The sequence below is a fragment of the Lycorma delicatula genome, chromosome 5 (assembly GCF_047948215.1).
Source record: "Lycorma delicatula isolate Av1 chromosome 5, ASM4794821v1, whole genome shotgun sequence".
Taxonomy (NCBI): Eukaryota; Metazoa; Arthropoda; class Insecta; order Hemiptera; family Fulgoridae; genus Lycorma; species Lycorma delicatula.
Window position 1 is genome coordinate 142,176,135 of NC_134459.1, and position 25,666 is coordinate 142,201,800.

The following is a 25,666-nucleotide window of genomic DNA, read 5'->3' on the forward strand; positions in this document are numbered from 1 at the left end:
ACAGAAAAAAAAAGATTAAATTGCTTTTAACTTTATTGAATACGATGTTGTTTTACAATCGTATTATGGTGTCTATAAAACGATAAAATTGTTTTAATCGCCTTTAAATACATTTTTATAACGATAAAGCTTATTAAACATTTTATTAAAAATCTAAGTTAAATGACAGTACGTGACATTTTTTCGCACTTCATAAAGAATGTTTTGACAGTATTTATAAGAACCTCATCGATTTATGTTATTTAAAAAAAAAAGTCGCTGTCAGTGCGTCAGATTTTCGGTTTTCATTTAACCTTAGATAGCACTCAAAAACTCGGTTTTTTGCCTCTTAACTCCGGCTCCTGTGAACCGATTTGCTTGAAAATTAATAAATTTTTATTTCCAATAGGTTTACATCATCCCACCGAGTTTCATCAAAATCTGTTAGAAATTGCGACCAGTATAACTAAAGAAAAAAAAACTGAAAATTTATCAAAAAATCCATTTTTTTTTAAACTTCGTTCCTCTGAACCGTACCGCTTAATAATAAATAGGGCTCTATTCCTATTAGGTTTACACATTACCCCACCAAGTTTCGCCAAATCGTTTAGGATTAGCATCCCGAAGAGCGGACGAAAAAATCTTGTACATAATACTATTACATAAAGACGAAGAGGGTTTTTGTTCGTTCGGAAAAAAAATAAAAAATATTCGTTCGCTCGTAAACAAATTTATACCCACGTTTCTTGGCATAACTGAAAAGGTTTTTAGATATATTTGATCTCGAAAAATCTCGAAGAACCAACCGATGGATTCCTTTCAAATTTTCAGGATACATTCGTATTTTATACCGTGGAAGGTTTTAAGCCACAGACCGAGAATCTAGCTCCAATTAAGGTAAAAACATTAAAAATATTCATTATTTCTTCACACCCCAAGGAGGGTGAAGTTGTAAATTAAAAATATTCATAAGGAAAAAAAAATTAATCCTTTTACTTCATTATTATATTTCTGCCTTCATTGCAAAGGAAATAAGTTATGAATTTTTCGTCCTCGCACGCACACACACACACCTTTTTGTTAATTTATTAATTAAACACACACTTTAATTACCACAGCTGCTATTATTTTGTCCTTTTTAATTTAGTTTCTTTTCCAGGTTTCTATAAAGCTTGAATACTTTAATTTCTATTTATCAGCATTATTCTCACAATCATGAGGATAACGAACAGTGAGGGGATCCAGGGGCGGAGCACTCTGAGTAGATGGGAAAGGCGACCAAAGCGAGCTCTGCGGGTGTCCAAGGCGCAGTTTACCTTCAATACGGGAATGACGATCGAAGCGATTCTAGTCGTAAGAACAAAAAATATATATATACAGATTTATTGTTTAATAAGTTTGAAATACATCAATAGTGCCCGAGACCAACACTATTTAAGTCCGCGGTGAATTATAATTGATACTGTACAAAGAACCGGAGTTTGGTAGCTGAATTTTTTCAATTACTAATTTCATAATAAATACATCAATTATTCGAATCCCTTTTATTTTTTACTGTAATAGGATCTCTTTTTTTGCTCTTAAGATAAAAATCGAGCTTAAAGAAAAAAAATCTTGCTCCATCACGATAAGTAAGATAGTTAACAAAAAAAATTGAAAATACGTTAAAATCGATTCGGTTTTTTGAAGGAAAGAAAAAAAGCAAGGACTGAATAAACAGTAACGAAAAATTGTAACTCTTTTTATATCGGCTAGTTATACTTTTGAATTTATTTATTAACGTTAACATTTGTAAACATCAGCTAAAATAGTTATTTTTCCTTTATATACCGATCAAAAAATAAAAAAATAACGATATAGATATATGTATGTTATTTGAATATTTAATATGTTATACGCAGAACAAATGGATTATGATTTCAAATTACATATTATCATAAGGTATCAAACTACGGTGGAAAGTTCTGTATTATATTATAAGGGAATAAAACCAATGTATCAGACGATTTAAAACAGTTTTTTACCGGCGAATTCTATTAAAAAAAAAATTTTACTTCGAACTGCATTTAATTGTGGGTCATACAGCATCGTATAAATCTAGAAAACGATGCCGGGTCAACAATGCAAACTAATCAACTGGAGCAGCGGATCGACTGTTACATTACACATAATCATATCATCGGCTACCGTAATCGTGTTTAATTAACAGGATACGGAAAAATAACTTTTTTAATTCGCTTCATAAATATTAACTTTTAAAACATTATTATAATAGCTTTACACATTATTCTATTAAATTGCACAATCAAACGTGAAAAATATAACTATTTATAAATAAAAAAAACAATAATTTAACAGTTAAATATCCGGGCGCATGGAAATGCCCCCCGGAGGTCGGGGTTCTACGATTACCCATGAGGTAATCATGTGAGGTTTGGCTACAGCTCCTCTCGGACACTTGGCGGTTCCAGTGTGGAACAGCCTCGTCCGGGAGGGGGGATGCTCAGGCGTCTCAACTTCGGCGATCGGGCGGGGATTCCTCCCGGAACCGCGGAGGAGGGGGTGAAAGGAAAGACCGAAGTCCCGGTGGGGGATCCTTCTGAGGTTTCCCGCTTGAAACCAGGCGCTGTAAGACCGTAGTCCCGGTAGGAGGATCCGTATTTGGGGTCTCCTTATTAGAGGCATGGCACAAAAGACCGAGTCCCAGCTGTCAGGGTGGGGACCTTGGGGATATATCCGGGTCCAGGGCTGCTACCCAGGCAGTTTGAGGCGATGGCAACTCCCGGAGTTGTGTTTGGTGTGTTAAGTGTGGGTTCGGTTCTGGGAGGCGGAGCAAAAGTAAGACGAGGAAAAAACCAGTTAAATAGAAATAATAATACCAGTAAAATCAATTACTGTTACTTAATCAGAAAAATTACATTTATTTAAGCGTATTAAAACTATTATTTAAATTAAAATTTGTATATCCCGTTCATATGGAATACATAAAAGACTTACGACTACCCCTACAACGAAACATCAATAGGTACAAACTAATAAACATTTAAAATATTAGTAGCCTACATTAATACTGCATAATTTTCAAGATAAAAATCTGTCAAGGACAATGCCGAAGAAGTTATGTAACCCTTTGCTGGTTTTTTAAAATTATTATTGTTACTTATTTAATCAATTTAAAACAAAACAATTGTAAATATTAAAAATATTGTGTAAAAAAAATTACAAACTATCTTCCTCAAAATTTATTGTAAATTGGTGAATTCCATCAAGCTTTTGTTCCTTATTAATCTTTTTTATATACCGCATCTTAAAGAAAAAAATAGTCGTAAAGAGAACCCGTATATTAAATATTTTAAGATAAAATAATGGGGATGCCAATCGTGGTCGCCTTCGATCTAGAAAGCCACCTATCAAAACAGCAATTGCTGCCACAGAGGACGGATTTGACCTAATTGTTGCCTGGCGTCGAGAATGGACCACGAAGCAGAATAACCAAATCCCATGTATTACTCAAAGGCCGCCGGGTTTTGACTTGCCACGTAAGACATGGTCAACGCTAAACAGAATACGGACTCAGCATGGTAGGTGCGCCTATTTCCTGTATAAATGGGGTAAAACACCGACGCCTCTTTGTGAGTGTGGTGAAAATCAAACTATCAGACACATCACAGAAGTTTGCCCTGTGACAACTTATGAAGGGAATCCTGAAGATTTCCTGATGGCGACTCGAGAGTCGATAGCATATATTAGTTTGTTAAATCTTTGTTTATAATTTTGACTGTAATTGGTGTTATGTTTTAGTTTCATACGCTAAATAAATAAATTTAAGATAAATCAAAGCCAAGTTTTAAATCATCGATAATAAAAATCATTAGAGTTAATTCGGTCGTTTTTTGTGTGATGCGCAAACAGTAGGTGCAAATCAGATACCGACCGTACGCTAGAAGATATACGATTAGTAATCTATACTCATTATTCATGAATTTAATGGAACTGCTATTAAAAGAAGTATCAGGCGAGTGAAACACAATGTATGCCGATATGATGAATATCGAAAGACCAACGGTAAATAATCTAACGTACTTCAATTTCAAAATTGTTTGAATCTCATCAAATACTAAGTAAATTATTGTTGCCAACTTGAGATTTAAAAATGTAAAACAACCGTGTTTATTTGTTCGATAACGGTCTGATTGCGCGTAAACACGTACACCGTTAAATAATATTAACGTTTTATCGATTTGTTTTGACAAAAACATTTCGCAAACAAGTTTTGAAGACATTTCTTTAACGTTGCTCTTTACGATTTAGTTTTAATTAATTACCGTAGCTCACTGTAGATACTCTGTATTTCAAAAAAATTACAATAAGTTAGATAAACGAACAAAACAATAGAGTTTGCTATATTTACCTAGTACATTTTTTTGTTTAAATGTACTTGCCTTTGCACTTTTTAACAACCTAAATCAAAAAGAAAAAATAGGATCTGAATTAAAGACCGTAGTTTTTTTTATTAATGTTCAATCCTTAATTAAATTAATAATTTATAGCATCGAATTCAATGATTCATTTTTATTTTATTAAAAAAAAAGTTTTATTAACACGGTTAGTTTTACCAAAAAAATTAACTGAAAGATAAATTAAACGAAAAAATTCCTTTGCGTATAGAAGCTATTTTAATAATATTTTTCTTTTAATTTCATCATCGGATCGGTACAGAAAAGACACAGAATAGCGTAATGTCATTTGTATATTAAAATATCTGCCCTCAAAACTTCAAAGTAATTAGATGGAAAAATTTGGTAAAGATAAAATAATGCTTATTTCTGACAATCCAGTCACAGCTGACACTCAGTAGTGGCCGTTTACATCATCTCTAAGGATTCCTTTTTTCTTATTTTTATCGAAAAACCTTTTTGTTTAATACGGACATTTTTCTATACGTGTGGCGGCATTCCATTTTTTTTTTTTTTGATGACCTATCCATATTTTAAATTAAAATTATTCTGAATATACCTTGAAAATAAAAAAGTCATTTACTAACAAAACTACCTTTAACAAATTTTTAAGTTTCAAATTTTTGTCGGATCTTTTTTTTAAATTTATCGCTGACTTTCAAAATCATAATTTAAGAAAGAATTTTAAAAATACACCTTTTTTTATATTTTAGTGCAATTTTAAAATAAATTTTATTTTATTTCAAAGGTTAATTTTTGTTTACTTTATTAAATAGTAAGAAATTTATATATATATATATAAATTCCATTGACGTACAAATGCAGGGTACATTCATAAAGTAAGGCTAATGTATTTTAAAGACATAAATATCAGGGGATTCTATTTTTATATTTTCATATATATTCCAACCGATTATAAACTAATAATATAAAATTAACCGACTAATATTTTTTTGCCGCCTATAATTTGATAAATAATAGTAACTAATGTTATAAGTAAATAACAATATTAAGGTGTGAATTATTTTTAAAATTTGTACCTATTATTATACGGTACTGTAAGAGGGCGGTAATCGATCGAATTTATAAAACTAATGAATCTGATTTCATCGATCCAAACCCAGGTCGATATTAGACAAGTAATATTAGCTAAAATACAAAAACCTGATGTGGACACCGCATGACTTTCTTGTACGCCTATTAAATTCCTATGCATGTTTTTTAAAAGTACATAAAATGTTATTTCACTAATAACTTCTGATTTTATTCATTTTTTTATTGTTATTATTGAATAATTATTTATTGTAAAACGTTTTTTATAATCACGGGTTAATAATTAATAAATCAATATATTTAAATTAAAAAAAAAAAAAGAAGATGAAGTCTGATTCGAACCGTTGTGCCTTTCCTTGTAAGATCCAAATATTTCATTAATTAAAATTTTATTTAGCTTTAACTCTGGAACCGATGAAAATAAGTACCAATAATAATTAAAAAGCTCACAATCAGGCTTACTACTGCTTTTTTTGACACTTTTGGTTCAGTCGATTGCAATCAAAACGGGAGGTGCACAAGTAGATGTTAAACCAGTCCTATCCAAAATTTCAACATCCTACGGCTAATCCTTTTTGAGTGTTGCGAGATATCTACTTACATACGTCAAAGCCGAAACTAGTCAAAATGGATTTTTCCATTGAAATCTAAAAATCGAAATTTTTCGCGATCACAATACTTCCTTTATTTCGTACAAGGAAATAAATGGTTACTTTTATTAATACAACGGAACGGAACGCAAGAATGGCGGGAGTTTCAATATTTCTGCCTACAGATCGCAGAGCTTGGATAATGTCCCTTGCTGCTGTATCTTTCTATTATCGGGCGGATTTCATGGGTTATTTAGTGGCGGTTATAAATTTTAAGTTTTATTTATGAACGGATCTGGTAATTTAACGTTCCTATCCGTATGGACTAGCGTGAAATTTATTTACTGGGTCTGACCGTGGGAGACCAAGCTTTTGAGACTAGTACTCCCGGTGTGATTCCCCTTCAGTCCGTCCGCTCAGTACTAGCACCTTTTGGGCTAGCAGAAATACGCCTACCGGAGCCCTAGTTATTTGGAGGGAGCATGCGTCTCCTTTTCCGGAGGGAGTCGCATATGTGATTAAATTAAATTGTGATCTGTTCGTGGGACGGTGTGTGGTGTTGTCTAGGTTTTTACAGTTTTAACAGAATTTAATTGTGAAAACGGTCACTTTCGCGGCCGGAATTTTCGTGCGATTTCCATTTATAGGTTACAAGATATAGAGGCCCCTAAGCCTGGTTTGTCATTTTTTAACTCCCGTACCGCTTCTACACGGTGGTTTGTCTAATACGGCATGAGGCTGTTTTCTTATACCCTGTGGAGTACGGTCCTCTGGGCAGATGTCCCGAAGATGGCTGTGTTCGTTCACGGCCGCTCTCCCGAACAGTCTGTGTGCCTGCGCCACCCACACCTCGGATACGGTGTGTAGTCCCGCATCGTGACGAAGAGTGGCGTTTCTGACGAACCACGGTGCTCCAAATATCGTCCGCAACGCTATGTTTTGGACGGCTTATAATTTCTTTTGAAAAGTGAAGTTCAACAGAGCTCTACATGCCGAGTAAGCGTATTTTAGAATCGGCAGGAAGTATAGCCGAAAAATGAGCGGTTTGGTCGCCAGTGGATATGGGCTGGCACTGTTCAGTACTGGGTATAGTGAGGCCCTGACGGCCTTTTGGTCACATATTTAATGTTCTCCTAAGGTAAACCGTTTATCCAGGACTATTCCCAGGTACTTGACTGTTTTCCCAAAGAGGAGTTTCTCTCCTGAGATTTCCAGTCGCCTGGCTGGAGCACCTGTCTTGTATGTGAACCTCACTGCCACCGATTTTTCACTGTTGACCTTGATTCTCCACATATCGAGCCACGGCTCTACTAGATCTAATTGCCTTTGGAGTCTCTCGATCGCATAATCTACACTTCTGGAATCATAATAATATGCCGTGTCGTCTGCGTGTATAGCTGTTTGACTCCTTCCGACAGCGGCATATCGTTGACGTAGGCCGTGTACAAGAACGGCGAAAGCACTGCTCCCTGGGGGAATCCAGCGGCTACGTCTCTGGTGGAGGAGATTGTTCCCCCTATGCGTACAGCAAACTGTCGGTCTAGTAAATAAGACCGCATCAATCTGACATAGCGACAGGGAATCGTCGTATGCGCGAGTTTATATAGCTAGCCGCTATGCCAAACTTTGTCAAAGGCTTTAGTCACATCTAGAAAAACCGTTACAGTTACCCCTTTTCTATTTAGGCCTCCGACAAGGCTGTCGATTAACCAGTTGGAGGGTCGTTGAGTTGCTCTCCCTGCACCCAAATTGCTCAGGCCGTACTTCTTTTCCCAAATGTCGCCTAAGTCTCTCCAGGAAAATACTTTCGAATACCTTTGACAACACTGGCAATAAGGAGAACGGCCTGTAATTCTGGGGAAAGAGCAGACTTTTCCCAGGTTTGGGTAGGCATACCACCTAGGCAGTTTTCCAGAAATTCGGAAAATATCCAACGTACAAAATTGACGTGAATATTGTGGTTTACTTTTATTAATAATTTTAAACGGTTTAAAAAAATTAATAAATTTCTCAATTCGGGACTATTTTATACACGAGTTTGATTGAAACTTTATTCTTCAGCAAACGGATCGATTTCACTGATCGTTTTCTTATGTTGTACGCAGTAAATTTCTTACAAATAACAGAAGTTAACGATTTTTCAAATGAAAATGTATATAATCATCAAACAATTTGAAGGTTCTCTTTGTATTAGTTTGAAATCGTCATTTCTTAGTATTGGATTGTTACTGCATAACGATTACTTTTTGACAAATACATATTCTCTCAAAATAGACTTATTACCTCGATAGTAATTAATTAGCGTTGTTTCAATTCTTATTTTTTATAAAGACTACGTTTTATAATCTTTTTCAGTTTCTTGGAAACGCATTTTTTTACGTAGTCTCGAAAAATGTATGTTCGACTTTTTTTTAAATTTGAGGCTCACGCTTCAGGGGGCTTGTTTAATGATTAAAATATTCACTAAAACTGATTTTTAAATAAACTAAAATCAAAATTTAAAAACAATTAAAAATTGGGAGCTCTCCATCAGAAGAGGAGGTTATCAAGTTATTTCAGTGGCTTTATTGTTTAAAAAAATACATTTAAGCAATAAAAATTTGAAACTAAAAAAAATTATTTTTCATTCTGAGGGTTCCCATATTGCAGGGAAACCATTCCGGAAAGATTAATTCTTAAGAAAATAATAAAAGTGGTGATAATAAATTAAAAAAAAAAAACTACTTAAAATTGTTTAAAAAATACAAAGATACAGCCCTAATTCTAAATAAACGAAGTTCATTTTCTAGGAAGGATATGAAAATTTTTGGCTAAAATATTTTAGCCAAAAATTCCTTTTTCAAGAAATAATAAAGTATCAAAAAAGTAAAACTTTTACATTTTAGATGCAATCGGTAACTTGCAAGACGGATTTGAAGTTAAAATAAATAATTTTTTTTTTTTTAATTGAAAGAAATTTTTTTCTAACAGACCATTGGAGTGAGATGGGCAAAACATTTTTATAGTGGTTTGAAGGCCTAATGATGTAGAAAATACAGATGATACAAAAACTTCCCATTAGCTTCTTTTCTGAAACAAGATAGAGCTAAAATAAGAAATATGTAGAAACTCATTTTTTGGGGAAGGGGTGAATATTAAATAAAATAGAAGTAATTTGTGATTTTGTAAAAAAAAATTTTATTATGAAAAATTCTTTGCTAAAATGTTCCAGTAAAAATTTTTAATTTTATTCCAGACGATTGGAATAAAATGTTTTTTCGCAATTAATACAATTTATTTAAGTCACGTTTTTAAATTGGTTTAATGTTTCCTTAAAGCGCAAAACTTAAAAAAGATCGATTTTTTAAAAAGATTTTTGACCCGTCTATACACTTTCCCGTTTCTGCTGCTACAGCATATATTGCTACAATCAGGAAAGTAAAAATGTAATAAAAAAATTACGAAAACTGAATATTATTTTTTGAAGTTTTTATTATTGTTTAACGCATTACAGCCGAGCAGCATTCGGTCATAATCGTGGCAAACACTCGGCAGATTTAATCAAAGTATTACAAAAAAAAAAAAACTGTATCCGGTTCTGCTACTTTTGATTTGCAATACACTAGTTCTTTCACCTAATTTATTTTTATTTAATTTCACCGAGCCGTCATCTCAAGATTTCTTGAAAGATGAAATTCGAATGAAATTGAGATACGAGACTTTCAAAGTCTACTCGAATAATATCCGACCTTAGTTTATTCTAGAGGTGAAACTGGGGTAAAGTGGCGCGGCTTAGCATAGCGCTTCAGTTGACCGTAGCGAGCGCGTGTAACATTTTTCTAGTCTTGAGAGTGGTATTCGGGCCCGCTTTTAACACCAATAATTGTGCTAAAAGCATTTGTCGTTCGATTATTTTAAGCGCGATAAGTATAGATGTTGAAGAAAGCTAACGTATCGATTTTTGTCAAAAAACTCTACATTAATACTTTTCACCCAGATAAATTTTTCTGCAATTTCCAAATAATCCGCGAGCTGGAAATGCAGCTTAAAACGTCGCTAACGTCGCTATTTGAGAATAGAAAAGTCGACCGTCCGATTAAATGGCAAACCCGAATAAGATTTTAAAAAATGTACGGAAACCGCCGGACATAGTAATCTTACACGTTAAGTCAGACAAATTCTAATTCGAAGGGTATATGCAGACGGGAGATATTTATTAAGTTAAGATTACGTTTCAAACAACTACATATTTAATTAAATATTAATCGATTATGAAATTTATTTAAAACAGACAATTTTTTTTTTTAGATAAATCATAAATTTTGAAAAAAAAACTTACCCGTTCATACAGGCAGTCGCCTATAAGTAAATAAAAGAAACAGCCGCTACTATTTACTGTTTACAAAATATTTGTGTATTTATGTAAACATCAACCTTTTATAAAGCAAAATCTTAATTTATTTATTTAATTTTCTCTATATTTGTACGGATTTTTGTACGTAAAGCTTACGGCTAATGCGATTCGTATTACATAACCCGGATACTGTACTCGCATTTCGTTATGTTAACAAAAATATTTATCAACTGTATTGATTTTAAACTTTTAAAATAGGTTTTTTGTTTTTAAAGAATTTTAAAGACCTTTACCGAATACCGAAGAATAAATTGTAGTCGACAGCTTTCGATTAAGGAAACGATCACGCTTCCTAATACATTTTTTTTTAGCCGATCACCGTGGTGGAGCGGTAGCGTCTCGGCCTTTCATCCGGGGGTCCCGGGTTCGAATCCCGGTTAGCCACAACATTTTTCATAAGGTACAAAATTTTCCTATCGGGCTAATGACCGTAGACGTAATCTCATAAAAAAAATGTTTAGCGATTTCAATTTTCTTCTTTTGTATCTTATTATAGATCATACGTGTTCACGACCTTAGATTATTAATTCACGTTGAGTTCGGTAGTTCGGGATGCCGATGACCGACAGAATATTTAGTTCGGTGTAAAATAATGCGGTGTAAATTAATTCTATCACCGCTCACTACCATAAACCTGGAATAACAGCTTGTTACTCTTACGAACAAATATTCTATTTTCAAGAGAAGGAGACTTGCATCTCTTTTTCGGTTATCGAAAAATCTTACGTTACCACAAATAACAGATAACGGAAATATGTTTACTCGTATTATTATCAAACGGATTAATAAAATAATTTTACAGAACAGATGATACAAGAATACTATTTACGAAAAAATCGTAAGTTTTTTCGGTTATACCCAAAAAAACAGTAACTTCCATAGGGGTTTTTATTCAAGAAAATATTCTGATGCGCTAAGCAGCGGCAGTCGAGTGATAATTAGTAAAATTTATACGACCGATAAAAACGTTTAATAATAGACTTTTCTAATCGAATTTAATGTATAACTGGGTTAAAGCTGAAAGGGTACAATCGTAAAAAAAGACATTAGAATAAATGAAATGAATAATGAGGGTGTATAATAGTAAAAAACAATTCGATACTAAAAAATCAGCACAAAATAGAAAGGAACGTAAAATTAAACGATATCAGTAAAATGACTCGCGAAAGAAAAAAAAAAGTTATTTATAATTAATAATTTATTAATAAAATATCCTTGATACCGATTCATTATAAAGATAATCCCTACAGAAAAAAAAAAGAAAGGAAAAAAACAATTATTTAACGCAGGAGTAGAAGTACGGTACTGAAGATCAACGATGACGTATAATATAGGTAGGTCCCCGCATAGATTTATATAAGATAGCCCGGAGTGTTTATGTTTAGCCTAAAGATCGGACAGCATGCGGTGCGATACATTGATCGGCATCGATACCGATTCGCGTTGTTGAATTTTATTGTCTACAAAGACTGTAATTGGCTACACGGAACAACGGTGCCCCAATTTCACCTGAAAAGGATGATGGGAGAAACTCGACGACTGCTATAACTTTTACGCTACATATATACAGGCGACGAAGGATTCTACAAAGACATACGTATACCGCTGCGTTAGATATCACCGGCAACAGTAGTGGTAACGGATTAAAAAAAAAAACTTTCATTTTACAGCACACTTCAAATAAAAATATAAAAATAAAAAGTAAGAATATAATAATAACAATGAAGAAGAAGAAGAAGAAGAAGCAGGGATAGTAAATGCCCATCCGTACAACAAGCTTAATTCTATAGAATAGTAGAGGCTTATCGCATTATACCACAAATAACACCAACGCACTCCATTTTTTTTTCATTCATTAATATTTCAATGCGTTTAAAAAAGTACCTAATAATAAAATTAACATTATAATAAACGGTGCCCTAAAGAACACGAAAATAATAAGAGTTAAAAAGAATAATTAAATGAAAAAAGGTGACAAGTTCAAAAAAATTAAAGGGAAAACTTCATTAATTCACGACTAAAAGAAGTTCTTTAGATGAGATTATACAAATAATACTAATTAAACAAATACATAAAAAGATAGAGAATTTTTCTAAGAAAAAAAAAGATAAATAAAAATGAATTCCGTCATAATATGCGTAAACATTACTATTATTATTGTTTTAACATTGAAAAAGTCGACAACTTTCAATTCAATTGGTTGCTAAGTTAGGATATTCATAAAAAAAAGTTTTTTAAATTACTCTTGTAGATTATATGTGTATATTAGTTTTAGGCTAAAACAATAAATATATCCAAAGCTCCGATATTAAAAATTATTTAACACCAAGAATACATAAAACCGTATCATTACTTATTACGCTAATAATAATACCACACCCCGGAAATTCTTATCGATAATCCACATAACACGTTCAAGTATATAAATATAAGTAAATAATAAATAAACTGTACTTTTTTGTGATCAATTTGTGTTTTTTTTTTTTACTTTTCCGCATGTTATATCATCGGCTCAGAATCTGAATAACGTGACTCAAGTTTGATTATTTTACAGGAGAGCAAAAAGAAAGAATGTTAAGGCATTATTTATGCTTTTTATTATTCATCATACAAAAATTTTACTCTACACTTAAATGAATAAGAATTAAATTTAATTACTGTAAAATAATATATTTTCATTTATTTTTTATTAAAAGGCTTTTAAAAACAGGACATGTAGATGATATGCTCTGATAATTTCTTAAGTCGTATCGACATTAGTTCTGGAGATACTCATATTCTGAAGAAAAAAATGATTTCTTAGTATATTTTACGAAAATTACATTAAAATTGATAAAGAATAGCAACCGAGATAGCTCACGTTATTTAAAATTAAAAAATATATAAATATTAACTAAAATTAATTTTGTGCAAGAAAAAATACAATAAACATTACTAACGTAATAAAACGAACTTACAGTTAAATTATTGATTTTATTTTTACTAAAATTATTTCATTTTATTTATCCATTTTTTTGCTTAATTGATTTTAAATTATTATATACCTAAAATAATAAGGTTTTATATCATAACAAATTTTGAAAATATCCAGTAAATATGACTAATTTTGATGCCAACATATTATATTTATAAGTATGAAATATTAAAATATTTAAAAGATAATATATATATTTATTTATCATAAACTGGGATAAAATATTGAACAAAAATAAATTGAATTATATACCCCACCCTAATAAACGGCATTTGTAAATACAAATGCCGTTGCGAATGCCATGTGCGAACGCACATGCAGACACAAATGTGTCTGCATGTGCGTTCGCCTTAGCTTAGCACCGATATGTACCGATCACTAGCGGAAAATCCCGATTCGGTCCTGGTGCTCTGAAAAACTTTTTGACGCCCCTCAACTCTACCCTACCCACTCAAAGTGTACCCGTCGGATGATAATATTTTCAAGGGCCCCCGAGGCGCCGTTCGGAAATTGGTGAGGGGGTGCCACCGTAATATCTTGGCAACCGCTCGTCCGATTTTCACGATTCAAACGGCATATGTATCAGCAGGTCGAGCGCTAACTGTTTAACGGATCGAGTACACTCTTGGTCGACCGGATCTTGGTTATCCGGAAATTAAAAAGTATAGCCGTACCTTTTGGTTGCACTCACCCGCCGTAAAACGTACCGATCCGATCTTTTGATAAATACGCTTAAACGTGTGCGCTAGCGCAGCTGTAAAGTATAAACTTATGAAGACTAAAAACTATAAAATAAAAAATATATCAAAAAACTTTTTAAAAACCACTCTTATATTAAATGTACTAAAATGTAGAAAATAATTTTAGGACGGTATCAGAATGGATTTGACCACAAACTTTGATGGTGATATGTAAGATTATGTGAAAGTCATAGCCTCAAATTAAAAATTTGATGAACGGCCTAAAGAGTGGGGTGCAAACACGCATATGAAAAAATTGGCAAAAATACGGTCCTTGTTATTTCTGGTATTAAGCCATTCATATCCTTGTGACAGCCCCAATTACGTTATGATGCCAAGAAGGTAGGCCAACTACCATCAACGACCAAGATTTCCATTTAGGTAAGGCTACAAAGGCCATCATACTGAATCTCCGATGACCGTTATAGGCAAGGTATTTTTCTTGATGTGAGAAGTATTCAAGTATATAGGTGGATTTTCCCCAATCGACATATTATACAGTTTCTTACTGGACATGGTGCTTTTCGAGATAGGTTGGGCAGATTTGGCTTGATTAATTCAGGTTTCTGTCCAGAGTGTAGGGCCTGTGATGATGTACGCCATGTCTTATATATCTGCCCCAGATACAAAGCTAAACGTACCAAAGTAGTAAAGAGAGCTTGCGAGGATCAATTCTGGTTTTGATCTGAAAGTTAACTGGAAAACAAAAACGGGAACGGAACATAATTGCTGGCTTCCTTAGATTCTTAACCCTGCGGAGGATGGCTGAGGGGGTCTGATGCTGTTATGAATGTATAGATAGAATAGCAGCCCGGGTGGTTAGGGGTCCGCCTAGGTGCTTTCTTCACCAAGATAGGCGTTTTGGCATCGATCCTCGGTTAGCTGCGATATTTGCAGTAAAGATGAGAATGGATGTATGGAGAACTCTGTGATGGAGCTGTGGTGTGGACATGTGGTGTAGGCATTGACCTCTTTCCTGAAAACGAACAGAGCAGAGAGAGGCAGGGTATGTTTACATTAGAGGCTTATTCAATTTATGAATTTGTTTCTTAATTTTTAAGTAAATCAAGTTGACTTGATTTATTTAAGTAAATTGAATTGTAAGAAAAAATTGCCGTTGTTACGGTCAACACTTGTTTTGTTGGTTCTAAAGTTTATGATTCAATCAATTAACGATCTGAGTCCGTAGTCAGTTTGTTAATATTTGGCAATTCCCCTATATTTAAGTGAAAGTGGGAAGAGAGAACTATAACTGACGTGGCATCTCCAGGACTCAGGTTCAAAGCCTAAGAAAAGAAAAAATAGAACTTTTTCGATCCGAGGGGTGAGGATGTTCGTTCATCACCCCGAAAAAGAAACGTTCTGAACCGGTGACCGGATCAGATGATTCTGATAAAGATTTGGTTAGGCAAACTGTGAATGGATTTCAATCAAAGATAGGGGAGCTGCCAACAGTTAACAAACTCTGTAAAGAATTCAAAATTAAAATTAATTTTAACGGCAGTGAAAGTAGTTTAAGAAGAATTTTGAAAAAAATAGGTTTTAAGTGGCGCAAAACAGAAAACGAAAGGAAAATTTTAGTTTAAAAATACGGTATCAGGCAGAAAAGGATTTCATATTTGCAGGCGATCAGAGAATTTAGAAAATGTAACCGGGCGATAGCATACGTAGATGAATCTTATGTTTTATCACTTCATTCAACGGCAAAAATCATTGGTTGATGACAGCGGGGCAGGACTTCATTTACCAACAAATAAAGGTGAACGCTTAATTATAATTCACGCGGGAGATGAAATGAGCTTAATTCCAAACGCCATGTTAACTTGGACAGCCGAATCAAACAGTGGCAATTACAATGATAGCATGAATACTAAAAATTATTTAAAACGGGCTGAAAAAAAATTAGTTCCTAACCTTCCTCCTGAATCTGTAGTAGTTACCGACAATGGTGAATCATAATACCCTTTCTGAAAAACTTCCAGTGTCATGAAGCAAGAAACAAGATATGACTTTTTGGCTGCAGAAACATCATATTCCATTTTCGTCTCAAACGCTTAAACCGCAATTATATAAATTAATTTAAAATGAACAAAAGTAACAGAAAACGATACCAATTTGACGAATTGTTGGAAGGAAGTGGACATCAAATTTTACTGCTTCCACCTTATCATCCTGATTTAAATTCAATCGAGATGGAATGGTCAGAGGTAAAACGACATGTTGCGAGCCACAACACATGTTTAAGATGACAGAAGTGCAGAACTGTGTAAAGATAAAATGAATTCGATGAGCGGCGAACACATGAAATCTTACTATGAAAAGGTTAAAAAAAATCTTAGGTAAATATTGGAGCCAAGAATCGTTAATAGATTCTCCGACAAAATCTTTCATTGTCTCTTTATATGACAGTGACAATAGTAACAATCACACTGAAGATAGTGATGACAGCGAGGAAAGCGTTCTAGCTGAGGAATTAAACGTAAAATTCATTTCCAGTAAATAATTAGAGTTACAGTAATAACTATCTATCGCAATATTTACAGTGTAATTAGTAATAGATAATATTTTGTCATCCGTTATTACTTTTTACAATGTACAGTAGAGAATTTAGCTGACCGTTTTCATTTAAAAATTGCTGCATTAATTTGTTAAAAATAGAAAAATTATTCGGTAAGCGGAATTACTAAGAGCGAGGAACATGTTTTTACCTTGGGTAGTAATCGTCGCAATTCCAAGCTCGCAGTTACTTGGCGGCGACTCTATTGGTCTCTAATTGGCTTTCTCAGAACAGTTTAATTTACATCATGAAATCTGGTGCGGTAGCATATATCTACACAATTATACATATATGTACAGTAACCGCGAGCTTGGATTATCAGCCCGCACGTCACTGCTATGCTACTGTTCTCTGAAACATTGACACACGATGATTAGCGGCGTAAACATGATGCGACGAAGCAATGTATTTTTGTGTGTTTACAGTATTAAGAAAGTGATCTTTTTCAAATACAAAACAATTATTTTTATTTAATTTTTGTTTCTCTTTTGCTTTTCCATGTATATAAAGTTCAGTTATGTGGTTCTGCGTGTCGGGATGGTTCTTTTGGGGTGTGCCATGTATTTTGTCAATTAATGTACGATACGATATTTTGTAGAAGGTTTTTATCGTGGTGTACGGTTCAAAATTTTTAAAGTAGTTCGTTCACCTGCGAATAGTTACGGCTGAATTTATCAACTGTCGCAATATTTACCGTGTAATCAGAAATAAGTAATTATTTTGTTATCTGTTATTTTACAATGTGCAATACAGAATTCGCAGACTGTAATACATTTTAAAATTGCTGCATTAATTTGTTAAAAAAAGAAAAATTATTTGGTACAGGGGCTTACTGAGGGCGAGGAACAAGTTTTTACGTTGGGTAGTAATCGTTGCCACTACAAGTTCCCCGTTACTTGGCGGCGACTGTATATATATAAAATGCTTCAGGAAGTTTCAATCATAACTTACAGGCACATTCCTCTTATTAAAATGATGAAAAATGTTCGTATAAATATAGGTCTGGAAACGCTCAGTTTACAGTTACGGTTAACAAACGATTCGCCCACATTTATTTTCTAAAGATCAAATAGCGCTTGCTATATTAAAACTGTACGGTCACAAATTACTGAGAAAATTTGTTGTTTTTTATATGCAACTTACATGAAAAAAACTGAAGAAAAAAGGGTCGCAGAACTGTCTCTAGTAGTATTCTAGAAACCTATTGTAAAACCAAAAAAATTGGACTCTTTTAAATCAAACATTTAAAGCATGTTTGTTTTTTACATTTTGTGTACATCTACTTTGCTTAAATGGTAGTAACCATAAAACTTGGTAAGACAAAATTTGTAGAGAATTTAATTATTCGGAAATCGACATAATTAAAGTCAATAAAAACTGAATACGATTATTTTAAATCCATTTTTATTGAAAACCAAAGATTTTTTTATTTTTCATTTTTACTTCCTTGTACGAAGTAAAGGAAGTACAACAAATAATAATTCAATAATAACAATAAATCATTTTTAAAATATGAAAAAATATCAGAAGTTATTAATGAAATAAAATTTTATACTTTCATTTTAAAAAAAATGTGTATATGTAATTCAATAGGTGTACAAGGAAGTCATGTGTTGTCACATCAGATTTTTCTTTTTTAATTTAAATATATTGATTTATTAATAATTATTAACCTCTGATTGTAAAAAAAAACTTTTATGATAAATAATAATAATAATAATAAAAGAAGTATATGAAAAAATATCAGAAGTTATTAATGAAATAAAAGTTTATGTACCTTCATTTAAAAAAAAAATGTGCATATGTAATTTAATAGGCGTACAAGGAAGTCATGTAATATCCACATCAGATTTTTTTGTATTAATTTAATTTACTTTATTAGTTAAACGCATTAATATCATTATTACTTACTACATTAATTATTGTTATTTATTAAAACGGACTTAACCGTTTATATTTTTTTTATTTTAGACATTATCCAGATGATTATGACGTTATCCTTGAGGTTTATCTCAATTTATCTATGTAAATGATAGGTGGTTCTTACGATTTATCTACACAGTAATAAAGTAACGAGCATTCCTGATGCGATCTACATAATTTATAAATACGTACTGATCTAAATGAAATTATTTACTCGACGAAACATCATGTGAACGGGAGTGTTAATGGTTTTTAAATAATAGACGAAACCTTCAAGGAAAAAGAATACGGAACGTCAATTATTCTGAAGGCGTTAAAATACCGACAAGTTTTACAGATATATAATAAATGTTTTCATGAAAAAAATATAATAATAGTAAAAAATAAGCGTATATATTTTATAAGAAATTATATAAAGAATTAAAAAAAACACCATAATCTTTTTAAAAGTTACTATCATTAATACTTATTTTACTTTTATATACTGCTAGTTTGCAATAAGATTAAAAATATATATATAAATTTGCATTTTTAACTTAATCTACAGATTACAATGTAGCACAACGATCCACGCGTAACGAATAATAATAAATAAATTATAGTTAATATATTTTCAGCAAACTTATGGAAATTACAAGAAACATACATTTAAAAAAAAAAAATTTATTATAGCTTTCATTTTCTATAATTTTTAACAAGTCTAAATCGGTCATAAAATTCGCGCGTTAAATAAATAAAAACTACTTATAAACGATAAAAATAAACAACGTAAAATTAAAACAGAAATAAATTTTAAAATAAATAACAACGTAAGAAATAACGGAATTCAAAATCTAACAGGTTCCTATTTAAATTAGTAAACCTATACGGCAGATCTTAATGAAATTTTATAATCGTTAAATAAATATAAAGACTTACTTTTAATAACTAATAAAAAGTTATAAGACGATGTAAAAGGCAGTATAAAAATAACTGTACGCAATTAGTTATAGTATAGCGAGATTATAGCCTTAACAAAAAGCCGGTAATTATATTCACACAATTAATCGAACATTTAAGTAGATACAAGGAAACATAATAAAACAGGAACTGCAGTAGATTTATAACCGTAACAATTTAGGGAAGAAGTACAGCAAAAGGCCATCCATTTTAAAGTTGAAAAAAATAATAATTCTACTCGGAAAAAACCCTGTAATTCAGTTAGCGTTAACTAGATTTCTATCCGAATTACTCGGATAATTTCTCTTATAGTCACTTAACATAGAAAGAGAACTCGCTTAAAAATTTCCGATGAAATCGTTTAAAATTTATCTCCCCAAAAGGAATAAATTACAAAAAATGTTTAAGTAGAAATTCAGACGTCTACGCATCCGATGATGTACCGGTTTTACAGATCGTGGCTCTTGGACGATTCGGGACCTGAGGGATTCAGATTCACTCGCAAAACCGATAACGGGAAAGTATGAAGGATAAGAAAAAGCGGTAAAAAATCAAAATGACGATATAACCTCGCCCGTATTCGGTGCCGCGTTTACTTTGAAAGAAGTGTAAACGACAAACATTCTATCTCATCGACTAAAACCGAATATTCAATATTAGCTCTTAGCTCAATCCGACAAAAAAGCTTATCGTTCTCTCATATCGCAAAACAAATCCCTTAAATGGTTGGTTTAATTCATTATTGAAATACGAGGGACCAAAATATGTCGAATAATACGCCGCCTTACGTCTAACACCTTGGTTGGGTTTATGTTATTCTAAATTATTTATTGTTCCCTAGTTCACCTTCACATAAATAAAACCCCTTATTTGAATTATCATATAAATTATATTTATTATAATCTTGAACTTATAATTCATATATGTATGAATTCTTATTAATTTGTAACAAACACAAATTAGTTTTCGAAGGATGAGATTAGACTGATTTATTCGGAACAGAACGAAACGTAAGGGTAACGGGAGTTTATTATTATCTCCTTACTAATCGCAGAACCTGGACAATATCCCTTGCTGCTGTGTCTTTCTTTTTATCGGTCGGGTTATTATTTAGTTAGTGACGGTTACAGATATTCATGTTTTATTAATAGACGGATTTGGTTTTTGCGTTCCGGTCCTTAGACCAATGCGAAATAATTTATCGGGGCTGATCGTGGGAGACAAGGCGTATACGTGCCTCGTACTCCCTTCAGTCCGTCCGCTTCAGTCAGTTAGCGCCTTTCGGACTAACAGGAATACGCCTACCGGCACCCTAGTGTTTGCTGAAAGCAATACGCTCCCTTCTCCGGAGGGAGTCGCATGTGCTGACTGAAGTAAAATTGTAAGGGTTTCTAAGACGGGTAATTGTTAAGGAGAAGTTAGAGAACTTCTTCTACATTCTGGCTGCCCTTTGTGCTGCTTCTCTGCTGGGATCGGTCGGCCGGACTCCAATCCGTGGTGGTGGGACGCGTTGTAGTTCTTCGTTCTTCTTCTTCATCTATTCCTGTGTTCTTCTTTAGCCTGCCTTTCCGTGAACCGGCTGTAATTGGATTACAAACGACCTGATTTATTGTAGTGCGAAGTCAGCTTTTCTAACGTGGATGGAGCCGAGTGAGCCGCCAGGAGCTGTGTGAGCCGTACGGAACCGAGTGAACCGTCAGGAGCTGCGTCCCAACATAACATTTACTGTTGATTAATTAAACAATTCTTATTTATGCTTTTACTGGTTTTATTTTTGAACAGCTACCAATAAATAATTCACGATTAAATTATTTACATTTATATGATTAGGTCAAAAACTGGACATTTCCACTTTCAGATGAAATTGGGAATTTGAAAAAAGCTATTTCTGTGGTGAAAACAATAAAAATAAATAAATAATTGGACGTTTTCTTCCTTTTAAACATATTAAAAACAACAATACTAACAACTGTACAGAAGTGTACATTTCAATGAGCGCAGGAAACTAGAGTGGAGAGGACACTTTCTTGTCAGCCAGTCAAGTTGTTCTACTTTTGTGTCGCTATTAGTAACCTATTTTGTGTCGATTAGTAACCTTTTTTTTAATCTCTATCTTATGACCTATATTATGAATTATGATTATTTTAACCGAATTTAGTATGAGGAATTCTCATTATTTTCGTAAAGCGAAATTTTTTAGTTTCGTTTAATTTAATGATACGCCTACCCATAAATAATTAATGTGATCGTTTGTATTAGGATATAGACGACGCGTATACAACAGGTATCGATCGTATAATTTTTATCTATAGAAAGGCCGGTCGAGTCGTTTACGTTTATAGTCCCTTCAGGTTGATTGACTTATGAAGGAAAAATTAAGTTCCCAACGGGCGGCAGATACAATTCCTGGGAAGATCTGAAAAACGTTTTATCCGAACGGTAGCGGTAAGTTAACGATCGACTGTTCAAATATACGTAGCGTCAACCGGCTCAAATGTAAACCGCAAAAAAGAAAATATTTTCTTCGAGAATTAAACAGCCACCGAAGAAAAAGTAATCGGGGTTCCTGAAGTAACGTCCTCAAACGTCAACAGTATTCAGGAGAATGAGAAATAATCTATTCCTAGCTTACACATCGTTCAGTAAAATCGTATTTCCCTCTTATCACTAAATATGATTTTTCAGGTTAGTCTGGCGCATTAGATACTCTTGTTTTATTCGTACTGCTCGGAGGAGGTGGACTGTTAAGGACTGCTGCATCGCTTGCAGAAACTATGTAACCTTCATGGAAAAAGGAATGTAATAATTCCCATATACGATATTAAACTGAAATCGAGGTATACTCGATGCAATCTGAAGAAACTATACGATTCCTGGTTTCTCAACGCTTAAAATAAATAAGTAAATATCTACAGAAGGGATATAAAAATAAATGATAAATTGGATACGAACAGCCTACTTAAATTTAATTTCGTCTTATTTATTAAACGAAAGAAAAAGTAGGTTTTACTAACGGAAAAAAATTTACTTTACATACACATTCAATGATTTAGAGAAACGCAATTAAATATGAAGGGAAGAAAGATGTAGTATGTGTGTGTATGTATACATATAAAAGAATTAAACAGTACAGTCTATGATACTCGAATAAAATAGTCGTCTACTACACTGAATATATATATATATATATATATATATGAAGTGTCTATAGTGAGTTGCCGTCCACCTCCTTATATAAAAAGCATCGTGCCCCGTGTGGGCAACAAAGTCTTTATACACGGTTAATCACCCCGACATGTTTCTACGATACTGCTGCAACAAATAACTTTCTTAATACAGAAAAGCTATAATGAGATATCGTACTTCTTCGGTCGCTACTGGCATCATGTCAGTGCGTACTGTTACACAGCATACCGGATGTCAAACTTCTACTACTAGTACGTAGGAGACTATATCAGTAGAATTCCAAAATAATTTGACCGATTAATAATTAGATATAATCATTAAAATGTATAAACATCTGCGACACAAACAATATGTTAAACAAATGTAACAAATCAAGAAAACTTTCATAATTAAATATTGAAGTACGATTGATAGGGATGGATTTTCCCACAATTCGTACTAAATCGAGTAGTTTTAAACATTCTTGCTTCACGATTTCTCTACGGGTGGAGCGTTGCTTTTTTTCAGTATCCACATTTTCTTCTTACTCATGATCCATTCTTACAGGGTGGTTTTGTTGGGTTTTGACAGACTCGAGAAATCACTCCTCCATTAGCATTACGTAGGCGTTTTAATGGGGACAGACAGCTCTGCTTAAGGAGCAATTAGAAGAATGTTCAATCCTGCGATTGAGATTCTTATCAAATGCAATAAGCATCTTATAAAAGCCTGTTCCGGGATACATAAAAATATTTGCACACTTTTTTCGAATACGAAAGAATATGGAGCAAATATTACAACATCCAAGGTAAAACAACAAATCTAAATGTATAAAAAAGACGATAAATTTTTCGAATAAAAAAAATTGTTAACCAATTGAAGAATTGCATCAAACCGGTCATATTACTTATATACGTGGTACACGTCAGACACAAAAATAAATCGTATTGACTTTACTCCATTGTTCTAAAACAGATGCGCATAAATTATTCAATAAATCGAGTAAAAGTTTCATTTATATGCAATAACTTGAAAGAAAACGGTTAAATCTAGAAACGCTAAATATTAGAGTCTCAATAAACTAGTTTCAATACTTATAATATTCGCCGAAAAAAGAATGCTAAATATTTTCTACACAATTAATTAAACATACCTTAATAACAGATTACAAAAATGCATCTCCGACTGATGTCTTACCTGAAAAATAAACAAACAAATATTACAAATAAGAAATAAGATTTCGCAGTTCTACATCTAAGAATACATAAAAATTTACGATATATATATAGTTTAATATTGCTATTTTGTAAATTATTAAGAATCCTTTTAAATTATATTTTTATATTTCATAAAATATTTAACAGAAGCAAAATAATAACGATTTGCAACATGAATCTACCGTAACTTCATTCTGGCCTAGAGTAACACGAATTATTCTTCACAAAAGATAATTATCGAGTTTATTGACCGATAAATTTTATTAAAAAAAAATATACAATTCATAAAATTTTAAATCGACTTTTGAAAAAATATTTTATAAAATTGGAACGAATGGTTGTCTTGACCTCGTTTTTGATAAACCATTTACTCACCCGGAAAGCTAATACTTTCCGAGTAATATGTCTGGGGGGTAAGATTAAATTTAAGAAAAAAAAGGTAAAAAATATTAGGTGTTTTTTTTTTGTCGCTTTTTAAGGAAAAAGAAATGAACGACAAGAAATTTATTAAAGAACCTTTGTAAAAAAAAAAAAATAGACATCCTATGCCAGGGTATTTCAGGAGAAGGTGTGAGAGGAATGGAGTCATTTCTTTTCACCTTTTTCACTAAGCAGAGTACACTATTGGGTGTCACGCCAAGTCCCAACTTTACTACGTTCATCACAAGAACTTGACCTTTTAGTGAATATTATTACTTTCAGAAAAAGCGACTGTCATAGATCAGGGCAGTTAATGCAAATATATATATATATATATATATATATATATATATATATATAAAACCCTTTTTGTTACATTAATAAATTAATAATAAACGGTTAATTTTAACTGTTTAATTATAAAAACGTGCGTTTCTATGAAAGTGTCTCGTCAGTTAAATTTATAAATTAAAACCAGAATTGAGCATTAGAAAAAAAAATGTGAGTAACGTTTTCGTTACACGTCTACAAATAATTAAAAGTAACTCAATAGAAAGAAAACTATTCTACACGTGAGAGTTTCGATTACTAAAATTTACTATAGATAAAATATCACAATTAAACTTTTACTTATTATTTATATATAATGTTGAATAATCTATCATTATCAATTTTTATTAATTCAATAATTATTTTTTTAAGTAACTTAATTATTGGTACAAACGTTTTTCCCCAACAGTTCGTATCTTACTTTTATTCATTAAACAGTGTTAAATAAATTCTGTTTATTTCTTAAGTTTTGTAATGTTGTTTATATTTTTTCTCAATAAAATTAACAGTTTAACGTTAGTTCAAAAAATGCATCGTTATTTTTTATGGTATAACTCCTGAATTTTTTTAGAATATAACTGTAGGAAAAAAGTAAAAATAAAATTTCTTTATAATATTAATTTAACTGATGATGAACCGTACGTCGAAAAGTAAGCAAAATTTAATTATATTGAATTTTTTAATTAAAAAATAATCGAACATATTTCGGTTGAATTAACAAAATTTTCCAATTTCTTTACAGTTGCACTTATTCTTTCAACATGACGTTTTCCCTTTGAGTTTCGATATACCATGTGAAATATTCATCAATTTCTCGCCAGTTAAAATCTTTCTCTGCGGGCCATTCCGAACAGAATAAAAACAAAATCAGCCCGATCAGTCAGTCCAGCAGAACGTCTGGATTGACTGGAAGTATGTTTTAAGCAAGG

At 32.4% G+C, this 25,666-nt stretch overlaps 1 protein-coding gene across 4 annotated transcripts in view; it reads right to left on the bottom strand.

The window, feature by feature from the left end:
- The window catches only part of cnc (NFE2 like bZIP transcription factor cap-n-collar), a 667,227-nt gene that overhangs the window by 67,461 nt on the left and 574,100 nt on the right, over positions 1-25,666 (bottom strand). The window lies entirely within an intron of this gene.